This window comes from Pagrus pagrus, assembly GCF_965226575.1.
Source record: "Pagrus pagrus genome assembly, chromosome: 4".
NCBI classification, from domain to species: domain Eukaryota; kingdom Metazoa; phylum Chordata; class Actinopteri; order Spariformes; family Sparidae; genus Pagrus; species Pagrus pagrus.
The window spans coordinates 34,873,657-34,895,074 of record NC_140188.1 but is presented as its reverse complement, the minus strand read 5'-3'; positions in this window follow the sequence as shown (position 1 = coordinate 34,895,074).

The window sequence follows — 21,418 nt, the reverse complement described above, 5'->3', positions numbered from 1 at the left end:
AAAGCAGCTCCATCTTCACACCTCGGACAGTCAGACCATATTTCCCTCACTCTCACCCCAGTTTACAGCGATCTGTAGAATTAAACCATCTATCAAGACAGTACAGGTATGGTCTGAGGAAACCACCTCAATGCTGCAGGACTGTTTTGAGAGCACAGACTGGGATATGTTTGCATAGGGAGCAGACCTTGAGGAACACACTGCATCTGTGCGGGGGTACATAAACTTCTGCACAGAGACTGTAACCACACAAAGGACAGTTAAGGTGTTCCCCAACCAGAAGCCCTGGATTAACAGCATGGTGAGGGCACTGCTCAAGGAGAGAGATGCAGCATTCAGGTCTCATGATCAACAGGCTTACAGTGATGCACGGGGGAAGTTAAAAGGAGGCATTAGGGATGCCAAGTGCCAATAAACAGTGCATTGAAGAACAGTTTAACAACAACAACCCCTGTAGCATGTGGGAAGGTATCAAGGCACTGACGGACTACAGAGGGAATATTTCGCTGCCCAGTGAAGTTCTCAACCTGCCTGATGTCCTCAACCAATTCTTTGCTCGCTTTGACACGCAGGGAGAGGTGACTGCCCGACTCATCAGCCCACCAACCGGAGAGTCTAACCTGGTTCTCCAGCAACACCAGGTAAGAGCGATGTTTAAGAAGGTTAATGGGAATAAGGCAGCAGGCCCGGACTGTGTACCAGGCCGGGTACTGAAGACATGCGCTGAGCAGCTGACAGAGGTGTTTACAAAAATATTCAACCTCTCCCTACAACATGCCACTGTTCCAATGCTGGGTCTAGTTTCTTGGCATGGGATGATCTCTCTCAGACAGGACACGCATACTCCGCAGAGGAGTAGCACAGGGCCAGAGCAGTAGATCTTAATGTGTGTGCTGTGGCTCCCCATTTGGAGTTGGTCCGCTTCCGGAGGATGTTATTTCGGGAAGTTAACTTTCAGTTTGGTGTTTTTGACGTGTTCCTTACAGGAGAGAGTGCAATCCAGTGTTACACCAAGGTAGACAGGGTTGGTGCAGTGCTCAAGAGGTGTTCCAGACCATGTGATGCTAAGGGGTCTGTTTGCTTCCCGGTGTTGTGTAAGGGGTTAACTGACGTGTAACATAGCAACCAATGAGAGTGGTTGTTGTTGAATGGTTGAGAACCCGGATGTTACCTGAGCTGAAGAACTGAAGTAAAGTTCATGATAACCTAACTCCCTGCCTCGTTATTATAATAATAACTCAACATGGTGTCAGAAATAATCTTGGTATAAGTATTTGACGCTATCCGACGGGGGAAAAGTGCAAGAGTACGCCTCTACGTGTAGTCCGTGGGTTTATAAAAACGGCGCTAAAGAAGCTAGCGGTGCTAGCGGTACCGCCGGACCGGACGTGTGTTCAGTAAGTGTAAAGGCAGCGGAGGGTAAGTCCGACAGAGGAGTTGGACACGAACTGTGAGACGACATGGATGGAGCACCGGCAGCAGCCTGTCCCCACAGTAGGCAACATCCAGCTGGCTCCTCCAGGCAACTTTGACTTTGGTAACGCAAGTGAGTGGCCAAAATGCATAAGATGTTTTGAGTGCTTTAGAATCGCATCAAGCCTGGATAAACAGTCACAAGAATACCAAGTGTAAACACTGATGTACACTCTAGGGGATGAAGCTGAAGACATATTGAATGTCCTGCCTCTAGAGGAGGATAAGAAGAAGTCTTATGATGAAGTCAAAGGGGCTTTTGAGAGACATTGCGTGAGTTTAATAGACAAAGCCAGGAGCCAGGAGAGAGTGCCAAATCGTTTATAACGGCCTTCTATAGTTTAGCAGAACATTGTTCTTTTGGAGACCTGAGAGAGGAACTAATCAGGGATAGAATAGTTGTCGGACTACAAGATGCAAAGCTTTCAGAGTCACTGCAGATGGATCCTGAACTCACATTAGCAAAAACTGTTGCCAAAGTGCGCCACCACGTGGAAATAAAAAAGCAGCAGCCTATACTGCGTGGCAGAATGGATGAAAGACAGTCTGACAACCTGGATGATATGACGGGGAGGAGGCAGACACAAAAAAGGACTTGTAGAAAAAAACTCAGTTTAGTCAGAAAATAAAAACAAGGACTCAGGCTGTGGGAGATGCGGACATGTAACACGGCATCTATGGGAAAAATGTCCCGCCAAAGACGCAGAATGTTGCAAATGTAAAAGAAAAGGACATTATGCACGGAGATGTTGGACTGCAGGTGGTGTCAATGAGATCCAAGAGGATTCAACAGATGATGATGTGGATAATGCCTTCCTTGGAGAGATAATAATTGAGATTAACAGTGTTGATAATGAGTGGAGAGAAACTCTGGAATTAAATGGAGAGGAAAAGGAATTCAAGATTGACACTGGAGCTGGAGTTACAGCTATACCAAAACACCACTACTCTGCAGATAAGCATGGGACTCTCCTGCCGCCAAAGTTCCCTCTGTATGGTCCAGGCAGACAGTGTTTGGATGTAAGAGGAAGGAAATGTTGTGGCCAAACTGATGAGACCACTGCTAGGCCTCCCAGCCATGGAGGCTTTGTCACTTGTTAAACGTGTACACACAGTACAGGTGGGTGAATACATTAAAAATAGTTACCCCACTGTGTTTAAAGGACTTGGAAAGCTGAGGGATCCATACAAGATAGAACTAGAACCAGGAGCCACACCATATGCCCTGTCTGCCCCACGTCGAGTCCCCCTCCCACTGAGAGATAAAGTCAAGGCAGAGTTGGATCCGATGGAAACAATGGGAGTGTAACCTGGGTGATAAAATCCCTCACACGGAGTATCTACTTCTTTACTCTCGCGGTATTATTCCCAACTCTCGCGGTATTATGCCCAAATCTCGCGAAGGGTCATCTGGTTCACCTGGGCCAATCATTGTTGATGTTGGCGGGGACGTCACGGGGTCATGTGGGTTGGCGCGACCAACCGCGTTTTAGTATTGAGCCGCTGTGGTTCAGTATCAGAGAAAGAGCAGTGGGGAAGCTGCATGAGAGACGAGCTACAGGTTGGTTCAAACTATGTTTCGCCTGTTTATTTTTAATCATGAGCAGTGCTTAAATAATGTGTGTTGACTTGTAGGAGCCCTTACCATGTCGCAACTGCCGTGCCGAGACCGCGACGGCCAAATGCGGACGACCGGTGAGTCAAATTGTTTGTTGCCACTAGCATTAGCTTAGTGGCAACTAAGCTAATGCTTAGTTGCCACTTATGCTTAGCATTCACTTTAATGAATGTGGCTAGCGCTGTTTAGCAAACAGGCCTGGGTCTTTGTAACGAGAAGCCAAGGGTTCTTTTGTGAATGAATGTAAAGTATATTGCTGTAATGGGTTTAAAGAGTATTGATAATGGATCATGTTGTTAAATGTGGTAACTGCTGGTTATGATGTGTGATTGATACAGATGCTATTTATTTTTCTATTTGCTAAATCATGACTTCTTAAATATTAACTATAGTGCAATTAGTACTTTGTTGAATCATGTGCACACTGTATGGAATAATGTGTTGATAAACCATGGGGAATGATGTAAGGAACTTTGGTCCTGTTCTCTTGACCAGGGTCTTATAGATGGCGAGCTAAAGGAGCCCACGGACTGACAGATTGTTGAATGAGTCGCATAACTCCTGCCAGGCCGGTAGGGGGCTCCTTGTAGCCCGGAAAAGAACCCTCACCCCACTCGCTCAGCCACTGCCCACCACACACACACACACCTTCCCCTACACACTTTCCCACTCATTCCCCCTGGACTCAATTCCCCAACCCAGACGTGGGTTCACATGAACTGTGGGTGGGCAGTTGGGATCATCTTTTGAGTTCACAGCGAACCAAGCATTTGGGAGGGTTTTGCACTCACATATATCTGTTTATGAATCTGATTCTAAATCTGGATTATCTGATTGTGCATATGCAAATGGTTGAAAGAAAGTTAACTTACCTTAATTGTCTGTCCTTAGCCAGATCTGTCGCTTCACTGTATATAATCGCACTTTTATTGGTGTGGGTTGTCGTTTCACTATTTTGCTAAAAATACAAGGTATCATCTACCAGCAAAACTCAGTCTCTGTCTGCTCCCTCCTTTGGTCGTACTTCAGCCTTCTGATCACTAGCCTATTGTTGTATTTTACTGTTACACATATCTTTACAACGCTAAGTAGCCCATTAATACTGTGTACATGAGCCTTAGCGTTAAATTAGTGTGACACAGGTGCTACAGGAGTGATATCTAAAGTCACTAAACCCACTCCATGGTGTGCAGGGCTAGTAGTAGTGTCCAAAGCTGGCTCAAAAGAGAAACTCAGACTGTGTGTTGATTTGATATCCCTGAACCAGTGGGTCAAGAGAGAGAGACGCATTTTACCAGCTGTTGATCACACTCTAGCTGAACTCTCAGGAGCAAAGGTTTTCACTAAACTGACGCCCAAGGATGAAATGTTGATTTCAGAGGTGGGGGGGACACAAGTTCTTCTAGTTAGGGCCCGAGCAGGGAACCTGCAAGGACCCTGTTTTTGTAGTGATTATTATTATTATTATTATTATTTTATTTTTTTCCCAAATAATCGCATTTTTCACTGCCTGAACATACTCCAAAACTCACCAAACTTGGAATATATGTCACACCTGGTGAAAAATGTTATAATCTGTTGTCATTGTGAATTTTCAACACTAGGTGGCGCTATAGTCAAGGAAAGTGCGTTTTGCCTTATAACTCCCACATACTTTGTCGCACATTCAAATACCTCATATCCACGCGTTCAGTGAACTGCTTGACTGCCTTCACTTTTGATTCCTCAATGGAAGTTGTTGCATGAACAAGCCTGAACAGCAGCATGCACCGACAGCAGCATGCCCCGACAACAGCATGCCTCGACAGCAGCATGCCCCGACGGGAGCAGGGAACCTGCAAGGACCCTATTGTTTTTGTAACGATTATTATTAGGGCCCGAGCACGAATCTCGTGCGAGGACCTATTGTATCTGTAAGGATTATTAGGGCCCGAGCACGAATCTCGTGCGAGGACCTATTGTATCTGTAAGGATTATTAGGGCCCGAGCAGGGAACCTGCAAGGACCCTATTGTTTTTGCAATGATTATTATTAGGGCCCGAGCAGGGAACCTGCGAGGTCCCTATTGTAATTGTAATGATTATTATTAGGGCCCGAGCAGGGAACCTGCAAGGACCCTATTGTAATTGTAATGATTATTATTATTAGGGCCCGAGCAGGAAACCTGCGAGGTCCCTATTGTAATTGTAATGTTTAATAGGGCCCGAGCAGGGAACCTGCAAGGACCCTATTGTAATTGTAATGATTATTATTATTAGGGCCCGAGCAGGGAACCTGCAAGGACCCTATTGTAATTGTAAGGATTATTATTAGGGCCCGAGCACGAATCTCGTGCGAGGACCTATTGTATCTGTAAGGATTATTTATTATTAGGGCCCGAGCACGAATCTCGTGCGAGGACCTATTGTATCTGTAAGGATTATTTATTATTAGGGCCCGAGCAGGAAACCTGCGAGGTCCCTATTGTAATTGTAATGTTTCTTATTAGGGCCCGAGCACGAATCTCGTGCGAGGACCTATTGAAACTGAAAGGATTCTTATTAGGGCCCGAGCAGGAAACCTGCGAGGTCCCTATTGTAATTGTAATGATTATTATTATTATTTTCCTTTGTCCCAAATGATCGCATTTTTCACTGCCTGAACATGGATGAAAACGCGATTTTATTTGGTAAATACATCAGGCCTCGCGAAAAATTTTATAATCAGTCGTCGTTGTGAATTTTCACCACTAGGTGGCGCTGTTATCAAGGAAAGTGCGTTTTGCCTAATAACTCCCACATACTTTGTCGCACATTCAAAAACCTTATATCCACGCGTTCAGTGAATTCTGCTGAATCTCTGGGTATAGGCCACGCCCATATCCGCCTACCGTTTTTTTTCGCTAGCTTGCAAAATGTCGCAAACCTACTTTTTCCAACTCCTCCCAGGCAATTTCACCGATTTGCACGAAACTTTGCACACAGCATCTGTGGACCCTCCTGACAAAAACTTATTAAAAGAATTTTGATATTCCAAAGAAAACTCAAGTTATTAAAAAACAACTTCCTGCAGATTTCGTTCCAAACAGGAAGTGTTGCATATCTCCACATTGGTTTGTCCGAAAGACATGAAACTCAGGATACTACTTCCACATGAGCTCCTTAGGCTCTGTACTAAATTTTATCTCATGGCCCCTAGGTGGCGCTCTTTAAATTGGAGTAATTTATATCTCCACATTTGTTTTTCGGATTAACATGAAACTTGGTCCACTCATTGCCAGTGCCCTCCTGAGGATAGCTGACGAAGGTCTTACCGATCCGACACTAGGTGGCGCTCTGGTGGCTGTTTCATTTTACATTTGGCACTGTGCCCACACCATAACACTTATGGATATGAAATTCATTGGGGTGTTAGAGACTGGCCCCTGTAAATCACACACCAAAAATGACGAGCAGGTGGCGCCAAATGGCTCCATAGCGCCCCCTGGAATATTTCAAAATTGAAACCCTGCATCCTACATGCACGTACATGAACACAATTCGGTACGCTTATGTATCATCACCAGACGCACAAAAAACCCTCTTGGACACATACCCTCAGTCCAACAGGAAGTCCGCCATTTTCCTTCAAATTCAATTCTTCGCCATCAAGCAGGAAGTCCTGATAACTTCAACATACAATTTCCCATCGGCATCAAATTGCTCACACATGTAGAGGGGCTCGCCCTGAACACGTTTCTGCATCAATACTGTGTCATATCTATAGCGCCACCCTCTGCACACAGGAAGTCACTGAAGATGTCACTGTTGTGATTTGTGTGACACGGATCCCATTTACATTAGGTAGGACATTTCAACAGGCAACACGAAAGCACACAACTGGGCGCACAGGCCTCCGACGGCGCCACAGCCCAACGTACGTGGACTGCGAGGGCCCGTTCATCGCTGCTTGCAGCTTTAATTAGGGCCCGAGCAGGGAACCTGCGAGGACCCTATTGTAATTGTAATGATTATTATTTTTTGTTATTTTTCTTCTGCCAAAATGATCGCATTTTTCACTGCCTGAACATACCCCAAAACTCGCCAAACTTGGAATATACGTCACACCTGGCGAAAAATTTTATAATCTGTCGTCGTTGTGAATTTTCACCACTAGGTGGCGCTGTTATCAAGGAAAGTGCGTTTTGCCTAATAACTCCCACATACTTTGTCGCACATTCTAAATCCTTACATCCACGCGTTCAGTGAATCCTCCTGAATCTCTGGGTATAGGCCACGCCCATATCCGCCTACCGTTTTTTTTCGCTAGCTCGCAAAATGTCGCAAACCCACTTTTTCGAACTCCTCCCACACAATTTCACCGATTTGCACCAAACTTTGCACACAGCATCTGTGGACCCTCCTGACAAAAAGTTATTAAAAGAAGTTTAATATTCCAAAGAATACTCAAGTTATTAAATGACAACTTCCTGCAGATTTCGTTCCAAACAGGAAGTGTTGCATATCTCCACATTGGTGTGTCCGAATGACATGCAACTCAGGATGCTACTTCGACATGAGCCCCTAAGGCTCTGTGCAAAGTTTTGGCCAATGACCACTAGGTGGCGCTCTTTAAATTGAAGTAATTTATATCTCCACATCCGTTTGTCGGATTAACATGAAACTTGCTACACTCATTGCCAATGCCCTCCTGAGGATAGCTGACGAAGGTCATACCGATCCGACACTAGGTGGCGCTCTGGTGGCAGTTTCATTTTTTATTTGCCACTGTGCTTACACTATAACACTTATGGATATGAAACTCATAGGGGTGTTAGAGACTGGCCCCTGTAACTCACACACCAAAAATGACGAGCAGGTGGCGCTAAATGGCTCCATAGCGCCCCCTGGAATATTTCAAATTTGAAGCCCTGCCTCCTACATGCACGTACATGAACCAAATTCGGTGGCCTTATGTATCATCACCAGACGCACAAAAAACCCTCTTGGACACATACCCTCAGTCCAACAGGAAGTCCGCCATTTTCCTTCAAATTCAATCTTTTGCCATCAATCAGGAAGTCCTGATAACTTCAACATACAATTTCCCATCGGCATCAAATTGCTCACACATGTAGAGGGGCTCGCCCTGAACACGTCTCTGCATCAATACTATGTCATATCTATAGCGCCACCCACTGGACACAGGAAGTCACTGAAGATGTCACTGTTGTGTTTTGTGTGACACAAATCCCGTTTAGGTAGGACATTTCCACAGACAACGGCCAAGCACACAACTGGGCGCACAGGCCTCCGACGGCGCCACAGCCCAACGTACGTGAACTGCGAGGGCCCGTACATCACTGCTCGCAGTTTTAATTAGGGCCCGAGCAGGGAACCTGCAAGGACCCTATTGTAATTGTAATGATTATTATTATTATTCTTATTTTATTCCTTCTTCCAAAATGATCGCATTTTTCACTGCCTGAACATACCCCAAAACTCGCCAAACTTGGAATATAGATCACACCTGGCGAAAAATTTTATAATCTGTTGTCATTGTCAAATTTCGCCACTAGGTGGCGCTATTATGAAGGACAGTGCGTTTTGGCTAATAACTCACACATACTTTGTCGCACATTCTAAATCCTTATATCCACGCGTTCAGTGAATCCTCCTGAATCTCTGGGTATAGGCCACGCCCATATCCGCCTACCGTTTTTTTTCGCTAGCTCGCAAAATGTCGCAAACCTACTTTTTCGAACTCCTCCCAGGCAATTTCACCAATTTGCACCAAACTTTGCACACAGCATCTGTGGACCCTCCTGACAGAAAGTTATTAAAAGAATTTTGATATGCCAAAAAATACTCAAGTTATTAAATTATAACTTCCTGCAGATTTCGCTCCAGACAGGAAGTGTTGCATATCTCCACGTCGGTGTGTCCGAATGACTTCAAACTCAGGATCCTACTTCCACGTGAGGCCCTAAGGCTCTGTTCAAAATTTGGGATGATGACCACCAGGTGGCGCTGTTTAAATTCAACTATTTTATATCTCAACATCTGTTATTCGGATTAACACAAAACTTTGTAGACTCATTGCCAATGCCCTCCTGAGGATACCTCACGAATGTGTTACCGATCCGACACTAGGTGGCGCTCTGGTGGCAGTTACATCTTAGATTTGGCACTGTGCCAAAACCATAACACTTATGGATATGAAACTCATTGGGGTGGTATAGACTGGCCCCTGTAACTCACACACCAAAAATGACCAGCAGGTGGCGCTGTTATGAAGACAAAGGCGTTTTTGCCTTGACTGCCTTCACTTTTGATTCCTCAACGGAAGTTGGTGCGTGAACAAGCCACAACGGCAGCATGCCCCGACAGCAGCACGCCCCGACACGCGTGGACTGCGAGGGCCCGTACATCACTGCTCGCAGTTTTAATTATTATTCTTCTCCTTCTTCCTCACAAAGGATTGCATATTTGGCGGCTGCAACATACCCCAAAACTCACCAAACTTGGAATATATGTCACACCTGGCGAAAATTTTTATAATCTGCTGTTGTTGTGAATTTCCACCACTAGGTGGCGCTATACTCAAGGAAAGTGCGTTTTGGCTAATAACTCCCGCATAATTTATCACACATTCAAAAACCTTATATCCCCGCCTTCAGTGAATTGTGCTGAATCTCCTGATATAGGCCACGCCCACTTCCGCCTAACGTTTTTTTTCCGCTAGCTCGCCAAATGTCGCAAACCTACTTTTTCGAACTCCTCCCAGGCATTTTCACCGATGTGCACCAAATTTTGCACACAGCATCTGTGGACCCTCCTGACAAAAAGTTATTAAAAGAATTTTGATATCCCAAAGAATACACGAGTTATTAAATTACAACTTCCTGCAGATTTTGCTCCAGACAGGAAGTGTTGCATATCTCCACGTCGGTGTGTCCGAATGACTTCAAACTCAGGATCCTACTTCCACATGAGGCCCTAAGGCTCTGTTCAAAATTTGGGATGATGACCACCAGGTGGCGCTGTTTAAATTCAACTATTTTATATCTCAACATCGGTTGGTCGGATTAACACAAAACTTGGTACACTCATTGCCAATGCCCTCCTGAGGATACCTGACGAATGTGTTACCGATCTGACACTAGGTGGCGTTCTGGTGGCAGTTTCATCTTAGATTTGGCACTGTGCCAACACCATAACACTTATGGATATGAAACTCATTGGGGTGGTATAGACTGGCCCCTGTAACTCACACACCAAAAATGACCAGCAGGTGGCGCTGTTATGAAGCCAAAGTCTTTTTTGGCTAGTAACTCCCACATAATATGTCGCACAGTTTAAAACCCTATGTCAGCGTATTCCCTGAATCCAGATGAATTGATTGATGTAGGCCACGCCCACGTTCACCCCAAATTTCCATTCGCTAAATCGCGCAAACTGAAAAACCTACTTTTTCGAACTCCTCCCAGGCAATTTCACCGATTTGCACCAAACTATGCACACAGCATCTGTACATGCTCACGACAAAAAGTTATTAAAACAATTTTGATACTCCAATAAACACCCAAAATATAGAATTACAATTTCCTGCAAATTCTGTTCAAACAGACAGTCTTCCATATCTTGACCAAATGCAGTCCCATTAACACACGGACAGTTAAGACATACATACACAATAATCGGGCAATGCGGCCGGGTAACTGGCAGGCCCCGACGGCAGCACACCCCGACACGCGTGGACTGCGAGGGCCCGTTCATCACTGCTTGCAGTTTTAATTATTATTATTATTATTATTATTATTAGGGCCCGAGCAGGGAACCTGCAAGGACCCTATTGTAATTGTAATGATTATTAGGGCCCGAGCAGGAAACCTGCGAGGTCCCTATTGTAATTGTAATGATTATTAGGGCCCGAGCAGGGAACCTGCGAGGTCCCTATTGTAATTGTAATGATTATTATTGTTATTATTTTTTTTTTTAGGCCAAAATGATCGCATTTTTCACTGCCTTAACATACCCCAAAACTCGCCAAACTTGGAATATATGTCACACCTCGCGAAAAATTTTATAATCTGTTGTCATTGTTAATTTTCGCCACTAGGTGGCGCTATTATCAAGGAAAGTGCGTTTTGCCTTATAACTCCCACATACTTTGTCGCACATTCAAATACCTTATATCCACGCGTTCAGTGAATCCTCCTGAATCTCTGGGTATAGGCCACGCCCATATCCGCCTACCGTTTTTTTTCGCTAGCTCGCAAAATGTCGCAAACCTACTTTTTCAAACTCCTCCCAGGGAATTTAACCGATTTGCACCAAACTTTGCACACAGCATCTGTGGACCCTCCTGACAAAAAGTTATTAAAAGAATTTTGATATACCAAAAAATACTCAAGTTATTAAATTACAAATTCCTGCAGATTTCGCTCAAAACAGGAAGTTTTGCATATCTCCACATTGGTGTGTCCGAATGACTTCAAACTCAGGATCCTACTTCCCTATGAGGCCCTAAGGCTCTGTGCAAAATTTTGGCTGATGACCACTAGGTGGCGCTCTTTAAATTGAAGTAATTTATATCTCCACATCCGTTTGTCGGATTGACATGAAATTTGGTACACTCATTGCCAGTGCCCTCCTGAGGACAGCTCATGAAGGACTTACCGATCCGACACTAGGTGGCGCTCTGGTGGCAGTTTCATTTTAGATTTGGCACTGTGCCCACACCATAACACTTATGGATATGAAACTCATTGGGGTGGTATAGACTGGCCCCTGTAACTCACACACAAAAAATTACCAGCAGGTGGCGCTGTTATCAAGAGAAAAGCGTTTTCGGTGAATAACTCCCACATAATATGTCGCACAGTTCAAAGCCTTATATCTTCGTGTTCCCTGAATCCAGATGAATTGATTGATGTAGGCCACGCCCACTTTCGAGGTACATTTCCATTTGCACATTCCCCAATGTCTCAAACCTACTTTTTCGAACTCCTCCCAGGCAATTTCACCGATGTGCACCAAATTTTGCACACACCATCTGTGGATGCTGACCACAAAAAGTTATTAAAAGAATTTTGATAGTCCAATAAACACCCAAAATATAGAATTACAATTTCCTGCACATTGTGGTCAAACACTCAATCTTGCGTATATTGACGAAATACAGTCCGATTAACACAAGACTTTAACTTATTGTGTTCCATGGCCAACTGACGGTTTGTGCTAAATTTGGTGCAAATCGGCCAATAGATGGCACTTTTATTGCTAAATGATGAAAGAACAGCTTGACTGCCTTCACTTTTCATTCCTCAACGGAAGTTGTTGCATGAAGAAGCCCCGACAGCTGCATGCCCCGACGGGAGCATACCCTGCGAGGGCCCGATCATCACTGCTTGCAGTTTTAATTATTAGGGCCCGAGCAGGGAACCTGCAAGGACCCTATTGTTTTTGTAGTGATTATTATTATTTTTTTTTTAATTATTTTTAGGCCAAAATGATCGCATTTTTCACTGCCTGAACATACCCCAAAACTCACCAAACTTGGAATATAGATCAGACCTGGCGAAAAATTTTATAATCTATTGTTGTTGTGAAATTTCACCACTAGGTGGCGCTATTATCAAGGAAAGTGCGTTTTGGCTAATAACTCCCACATACTTTGTCGCACATTCAAAAACCTTATATCCACGCCTTCAGTGAATTGTGCTGAATCTCCTGATATAGGCCACGCCCATATCCGCCTACCGTTTTTTTTCGCTAGCTCGCAAAATGTCGCAAACCTACTTTTTCGAACTCCTCCCAGGCAATTTCACCAATTTGCACCAAACTTTGCACACAGCATCTGTGGACCCTTCTGACAAAAAGTTATTAAAAGAATTTTGATATTCCAAAGAATACTCAAGTTATTAAATTACAACTTCCTGCAGGTTTCGCTCCAAACAGGAAGTGTTGCATATCTCCACATTGGTTTGTCCGAAGGACATGAAACTCAAGATACTACTTCCCCATGAGCCCCTACGGCTCTGTACTAAATTTTGTCTCATGACCACTAGGTGGCGCTCTTTAAATTGAAGTAATTTATATCTCCACATCCGTTTGTCGGATTAACATGAAACTTGCTACGCTCATTGCCAATGCCCTCCTGAGGATATCTGACGAAGGTCATACCGATCCGACACTAGGTGGCGCTCTGGTGGCAGTTTCATTTTTTATTTGGCACTGTGCCCACACCATAATACTTATGGATATGAAATTCATAGGGGTGGTATAGACTGGTGCCTGTAACTCACACACCAAAAATGACCGGCAGGTGGCGCTATTTTCAACACAAAACCGTTTTTGGCTAATAACTCCCACATAGCATGGTGCACATTGTTAAACTTATGTCTACGTGTTCCCTGCATTCATCTGAATTTTGTGATGTAGGCCAACCCCACTTTCACGACAGAATTCCATTTGCAAATTCCGGAATGTCTCAAACCTACTTTTTCCAACTCCTCCCACCCAATTTCTCCGATTTGCACCAAACTTTGCACACAGCATCTGTGGACCCTCCTGACAAAAAGTTATTAAAATAATAGTGATAGTCCAAACAACGGCCAAAATATGCAACAACAATTTCCTGCACATTGTGGTCAAACCGACAGTCTTCCATATCTTGATGAAATACACTCCCATTAACACTAAAGTTTTTTTTATTGTGTTCCATGGCACGATGACGGTTTGTGAAAAATTTGGTGCAAATCGCCCAATAGGGGGCGCTTTTATTGCTAAATGACAAAAGAACAGCTTGCCTGCCTTCACTTTTCATTCCTCAGCGGAAGTTGTTGCATGAACAAGCCGCGACAGCAGCATGCCCCGACAGCAGCATGTAGCGACAGCAGCACGCCGCGACATCAGCATGCTCCGACACGCGTGGACTGCGAGGGCCCGTTCATCGCTGCTTGCAGCTTTAATTAGGGCCCGAGCAGGGAACCTGCGAGGTCCCTATTGTAATTGTAATGATTATTATTATTATTTTAGTTTTTCTTCCCAAATGATCGCATTTTTCACTGCCTGAACATACCCCAAAACTCACCAAACTTGGAATATATGTCACACCTGGCGAAAAATTTTATAATCTGTTGTCATTGTCAATTTTCACCACTAGGTGGCGCTATTATAAGAAAATTACGTTTTCCCTAATAACTCCCACATACTTTGTCGCACATTCAAAAACCTTATATCCACGCTTTCAGTGAATCCTCCTGAATCTCTGGGTATAGGCCACGCCCATATCCGCCTACCGTTTTTTTTCGCTAGCTCGCGAAATGTCGCAAACCTACTTTTTCGAACTCCTCACAGGCAATTTCACCGATTCGCACGAAACTTTGCACACAGCATCTGTGGACCCTCCTGACAAAAAGTTATTAAAAGAATTTTAATATTCCAAAGAATGCTCAAGTTATTAAAAAACAACTTCCTGCAGTATTCGCTCCAAACAGGAAGTGTTGCATTTCTCCACATTGGTGTGTCCGAATGACTTCAAACTCAGGATAGTACTTCCCCATGAGCCCCTAAGGCTCTGTGCAGAGTCTTGGCCAATGACCACTAGGTGGCGCTCTTTAAATTGAAGTAATTTAGATCTCCACATCCCTTTGTCGGATTAACATGAAACTTGCTACACTCATTGCCAATGCCCTCCTGAGGATAGCTGACGAAGGTCATACTGATCCGACACTAGGTGGCGCCCTGGTGGCAGTTTCATTTTTTATTTGCCACTGTGCCCACACCATAACACTTATGGATATGAAACTCATAGGGGTGTTAGAGACTGGCCCCTGTAACTCTCACACCAAAAATGACGAGCAGGTGGCGCTAAATGGCTCCATAGCGCCCCCTGGAATATTTCAAAATTGAAGCCCTGCCTCCTACATGCACGTACATGAACCAAATTCGGTAGGCTTATGTATCATCACCAGACGCACAAAAAACCCTCTTGGACACATACCCTCAGTCCAACAGGAAGTCCGCCATTTTCCTTCAAATTCAATCTTTTCCCATCAAGCAGGAAGTCCTGATAACTTCAACATACAATTTCCCATCGGCATCAAATTGCTCACACATGTAGAGGGGCTCGCCCTGAACACGTCTCTACATCAATACTATGTCATATCTATAGCGCCACCCTCTGGACACAGCAAGTCACTGAAGATGTCACTGTTGTGTTTTGTGTGACACGGATTCCATTTACATTAGGTAGGACATTTCCACAGCCAACGGGCAAGCACACAACTGGGCGCACAGGCCTCCGACGGCGCCACAGCCCAACGTACGTGGACTGCGAGGGCCCGTTCATCGCTGCTTGCAGCTTTAATTAGGGCCCGAGCAGGAAACCTGCGAGGTCCCTATTGTAATTGTAATGTTTATTATTATTTTTATTTATCCCAAATGATCGCATTTTTCACTGCCTTAACATACCCCAAAACTCGCCAAACTTGGAATATACGTCACACCTGGCGAAAAATTTTATAATCTGTCGTCGTTGTGAATTTTCACCACTAGGTGGCGCTGTTATCAAGGAAAGTGCGTTTTGCCTAATAACTCCCACATACTTTGTCGCACATTCTAAATCCTTATATCCACGCGTTCAGTGAATCCTCCTGAATCTCTGGGTATAGGCCACGCCCATATCCGCCTACCGTTTTTTTTCGCTAGCTCGCAAAATGTCGCAAACCTACTTTTTCGAACTCCTCCCAGGCAATTTCACCGATTTGCACGAAACTTTGCACACAGCATCTGTGGACCCTCCTGACAAAAAGTTATTAAAAGAATTTTGATATACCAAAAAATACTCAACTTATTAAATTACAAATTCCTGCAGATTTCGCTCATAACAGGAAGTTTTGCATATCTCCACATTGGTGTGTCCGAATGACTTCAAACTCAGGATCCTACTTCCCTATGAGGCCCTAAGGCTCTGTTCAAAATTTTGCCCGATGACCACTAGGTGGCGCTCTTTAAATTGGAGTAATTTATATCTCCACATTGGTTTGTCGGATTAACATGAAACTTGGTACACTCATTGCCAATGCCCTCCTGAGGATAGCTGACGAAGGTCTTACCGATCCAACACTAGGTGGCGCTCTGGTGGCAGTTTCATTTTTTATTTGCCACTGTGCCCACACCATAACACTTATGGATATGAAACTCATAGGGGTGCTATAAACTGGCCCCTGTAACTCACACACCAAAAATGACCAGCAGGTGGCGCTATTATCAACACAAAACCGTTTTTGCCTAATAACTCCCACATAACATGGTGTGAATTCTTAAACCTTATATCTATGTGTTCCCTGCATTCAGCTGAATTGTGTGATGTAGGCCACGCCCACTTTCGCGTCACACTTCCATTTGAAAATTCCGGAATGTCACAAACCTTCTTCTCCGAACTCCACCTATGCAATTAATCCCATTTCCACCAAACTTTGCACACATCATCTGCGGACCCTCCTGACAAAAAGTTATTAAAAGAATTGTGATAGTCCAAACAACGGCCATAATATGAAACAACAATTTCCTGCAAATTCTGTTCAAACAGACAGTCTTCCATATCTTCACCAAATGCAGTCCCATTAACACACGGACAGTTAAGACATACATACACAATAATCGGGCAATGCGGCCGGGTAACTGGCAGGCCCCGACCGCAGCACACCCCGACACGCGTGGACTGCGAGGGCCCGTTCATCACTGCTCGCAGTTTTAATTAGGGCCCGAGCAGGGAACCTGCAAGGACCCTATTGTAATTGTAATGATTATTTTTTTTTGTTATTTGTTATTTTTCTTCTGCCAAAATGATCGCATTTTTCACTGCCTGAACATACCCCAAAACTCACCAAACTTGGAATATAGATCAGACCTGGCGAAAAATTTTATAATCTGTTGTCGTTGTGAATTTTCACCACTAGGTGGCGCTATTATCAACGAAAGTGCGTTTTGCCTAATAACTCCCACATACTTTGTCGCACATTCAAAAACCTTATATCCACGCGTTCAGTGAATCCTCCTGAATCTCTGGGTATAGGCCACGCCCATATCCGCCTACCGTTTTTTTTCGCTAGCTCGCAAAATGTCGCAAACCTACTTTTTCGAACTCCTCCCAGGCAGTTCGACCGATTTGCACGAAACTTTGCACACAGCATCTGTGGACCCTCCTGACAAAAAGTTATTAAAACAATTTTGATATTCCAAAGAATACTCAAGTTATTAAATAACAATTTCCTGCAGATTTCGGTCAAAACAGGAAGTGTTGCATATCTCCACATTGGTGTGTCCGAATGACATGAAACTCAGGATAATACTTCGCCATGAGCCCCTAAGGCTCTGTGCCAAATTTTGGCTGACCACCACTAGGTGGCGCTCTTTAAATTGAAGTAATTTATATCTCCACATCCGTTTGTCTGATTGACATGAAACTTGGTACACTTATTGCAAATGCCCTCCTGAGGATGGCTGACGAAGGTCTTACCGCTCCGACACTAGGTGGCGCTCTGGCGGCAGTTTCATTTTGTTTTTGGCACTGTGCCCAAACCATAATACTTATGGATATGAAATTCATTGGGGTGGTACACACTGGCCCCTGTAACTCACACACCAAAAATTACCACTAGGTGCCGCTGTTATCAAGACAAAACCGTTTTTCCCTTGACTGCCTTCACTTTTCTTTACTCAACGGAAGTTGTTGCATGAACAAGCCCCGACGGCAGCATGCCCCGACACGCGTGGACTGCGAGGGCCCGTACATCACTGCTCGCAGTTTTAATTAGGGCCCGAGCACGAATCTCGTGCGAGGACCTATTGGATTCGCTCGGATTATTAGGGCCCGAGCACGAATCTCGTGCGAGGCCCTATTGGATCCGCTCGGATTATTATTATTCTTCCATCCCCAAAATCGCATTTTTCACTGCCTGAACATACCCCAAAACTCACCAAACTTGGAATATAGATCAGACCTGGCGAAAAATTTTATAATCTATTGTTGTTGTGAATTTTCACCACTAGGTGGCGCTATAGTCAAGGAAAGTGCGTTTTGGCTAATAACTCCCGCATAATTTATCACACATTCAAAAACCTTATATCCCCGCCTTCAGTGAATTGTGCTGAATCTCCTGATATAGGCCACGCCCACTTCCGCCCAGCGTTTTTTTTCGCTAGCTCGCCAAATGTCGCAAACCTACTTTTTCGAACTCCTCCCAGGCATTTTCACCGATGTGCACCAAATTTTGCACACAGCATCTGTGGACCCTCCTGACAAAAAGTTATTAAAAGAATTTTGATATACCAAAGAATACTCGAGTTATTAAATTATAACTTCCTGCAGATTTCGCTCCAGACAGGAAGTCTTGCATATCTCCACGTCGGTGTGTCCGAATGACTTCAAACTCAGGATCCTACTTCCACATGAGGCCCTAAGGCTCTGTTCAAAATTTGGGATGATGACCACAAGGTGGCGCTGTTTAAATTAAACTATTTTATATCTCAACATCGGTTGGTCAGATTAACACAAAACTTGGTACACTCGTTGCCAATGGCCTCCTGAGGATACCTGACGAATGTGTTACCGATCTGACACTAGGTGGCGCTCTGGTGGCAGTTTCATCTTAGATTTGGCACTGTGCCAACACCATAACACTTATGGATATGAAACTCATTGGGGTGGTATAGACTGGCCCCTGTAACTCACACACCAAAAATGACCAGCAGGTGGCGCTGTTATCAAGACAAAACCGTTTTTGGCTAATAACTCCCACATAATATGTCGCACAGTTTAAAACCCTATGTCTACGTGTTCCCTGAATCCAGATGAATTGATTGATGTAGGCCACGCCCACTTTCGCGCCAGAATTCCATTCGCAAATTCGCTAAATACCGCTAACCTATTTTTTCGAACTCCTCCTAGGCAATTTATCCCATTTCCACAAAACTTTGCACACAGCATCTATGGACCCTCCTGACAAAAAGTTATTAAAAGAATTGTGATAGTCCAAAGAACGCCCAAAATATAAAACAACAATTTCCTGCACATTGTGGCCAAACACACAGTCTTGCCTATCTTGATGAAATACAGTCCAATTAACACTAAACTTTTTGTAATTGTGTTGGATGGCCTGATGAGGGTTTGTACAAAATTTGGTGCAAATCAACCAATAGGTGGCGCTTTTATTGCTAAATGATGAAAGAACAGCTAGTTTGAAGGATTTTTAGCTCCTCTTCTGGGTTTATAATGGGTGTGTATTGCGTGAGCTAGAGTGGGTGACATCATCGCTAGAGTGGAGAGCAGCTGCAAAAACTTTAGAAAAAACTCTCTTCCGCTTGATTTGGGTCCCACAGCTTTTACTTCACATAGACAATATATACATAGAAATGTAGGAAATCTTGTTGGCTTTCATATGATCATCTTATTTCAGATGTGCGACTTAAAGTTTTGGCTGTGGAAGCCCTAGAGTGACAAGAACTCCAGCAACTCCGCCATAAGCCGCAGTGTTAACTTTGAGCCTAAATCTCTGGAGTGGAGCAGACGGTACCGGTTTTGTCTCTTGCTCTTGTGCCCTCATTTTTCACTCTACAGAAATAAAAAATACATCACATGGTTCAGCAATGTCTCCTGTTACTCAATGTATACATATTTTGGCCATAACCATTACACTTTTTTCTAAACCTGCAGGTGTTTGGGAGGTGTTTTCCCATTCATTCTTATGGGGACATTTTCACCTTTGGTTCTGCTACTGCTCCAGCATCTGTGCAGCTACAGAAACTGTTTGGCTGTCAAACTGTTCAGCTTTTTAAGCTCTTTCAGCCTATTACTTTCAGCTTTTCAACCTTTTCAGCTTTTTAAAAAATTCTGCTTTATGTTCAGCTATAGAAACCATTCAACTATCAAAACATTCAGCTTCATGTTCAGCTAGAGAAACCGTTCAACTATCAAAATGTTCAGCTTTTTAAGCTCTTTCAACCTATTACTTTTCAGCCTTTCTTCCTTTTCAGCTTTTGAAAAAATCTGCTTTTTCTCCAAATTCTTCACGCAAAATACGTCTCTGCATCAATGCTACGTCGTATCTATAGTGCCACCCACTGGACACAGGAAGTCACTGAAGGTGTCACTGTTGTGTTTTGTGTGACACGAATCCCATTTAGGTAGGACATTTCCACAGGCAAGGGGCAAGCACACATCTGGGCGTGCGGCTTCTGACGGCGCCACAGCCCAACGTACGTGGGGGGGCGAGGGCCCGTTCATCACTGCTTGCAGTTTTAATTATTAGGGCCCGAGCAGGAAACCTGCGAGGTCCCTATTGTTTTTGTAATGATTATTATTATTTTTATTTTTATTTTTCCCAAATGATCGCATTTTTCACTGCCTGAACATACCCCAAAACTCGCCAAACTTGGAATATAGATCACACCTGGTGAAAAATTTTATAATCTGTTGTCATTGTCAAATTTCGCCACTAGGTGGCGCTATTATGAAGGAAAGTGCGTTTTGGCTAATAACTCACATATACTTTGTCGCACATTCTAAATCCTTATATCCACGCGTTCAGTGAATCCTCCTGAATCTCTGGGTATAGGCCACGCCCATATCCGCCTACCGTTTTTTTTTGCTAGCTCGCAAAATGTCGCAAACCTACTTTTTCGAACTCCTCCCAGGCAATTTCACCAATTTGCACCAAACTTTGCACACAGCATCTGTGGACCCTCCTGACAAAAAGTTATTAAAAGAATTTTAATATTCCAAAGAATACTCAAGTTATTAAATTACAACTTCCTGCAGATTTCGTTCCAAACAGGAAGTGTTGCATATCTCCACATTGGTGTGTCCGAATGACATCAAACTCAGGATATTACTTCCCCATGAGCCCCTAAGGCTCTGTGCAAAATTTCGGGACATCACCACTAGGTGGCGCTCTTTAAATTTAAGTAATTTATATCTCCACATCCGTTTGTTGGATTAACATGAAACTTGGTACACTCATTGCCAGTGCCCTCCAGAGGATACCTGACGAATGTGTTACCGATCCGACACTAGGTGGCGCTCTGGTGGCAGTTTCATCTTAGATTTGGCACTGTGCCAACACCATAACACTTATGGATATGAAACTCATTGGGGTGGTATAGACTGGCCCCTGTAACTCACACACCAAAAATGACCAGCAGGTGGCGCTGTTATCAAGACAAAAGCGTTTTCCGTGAATAACTCCCACATAATATGTTGCACAGTTCAAAGCCTTATATCTACGTGTTCCCTGAATCCAGATGAAGTGATTGATGTAGGCCACGCCCACGTTCACCCCAAATTTCCATTCGCAAAATC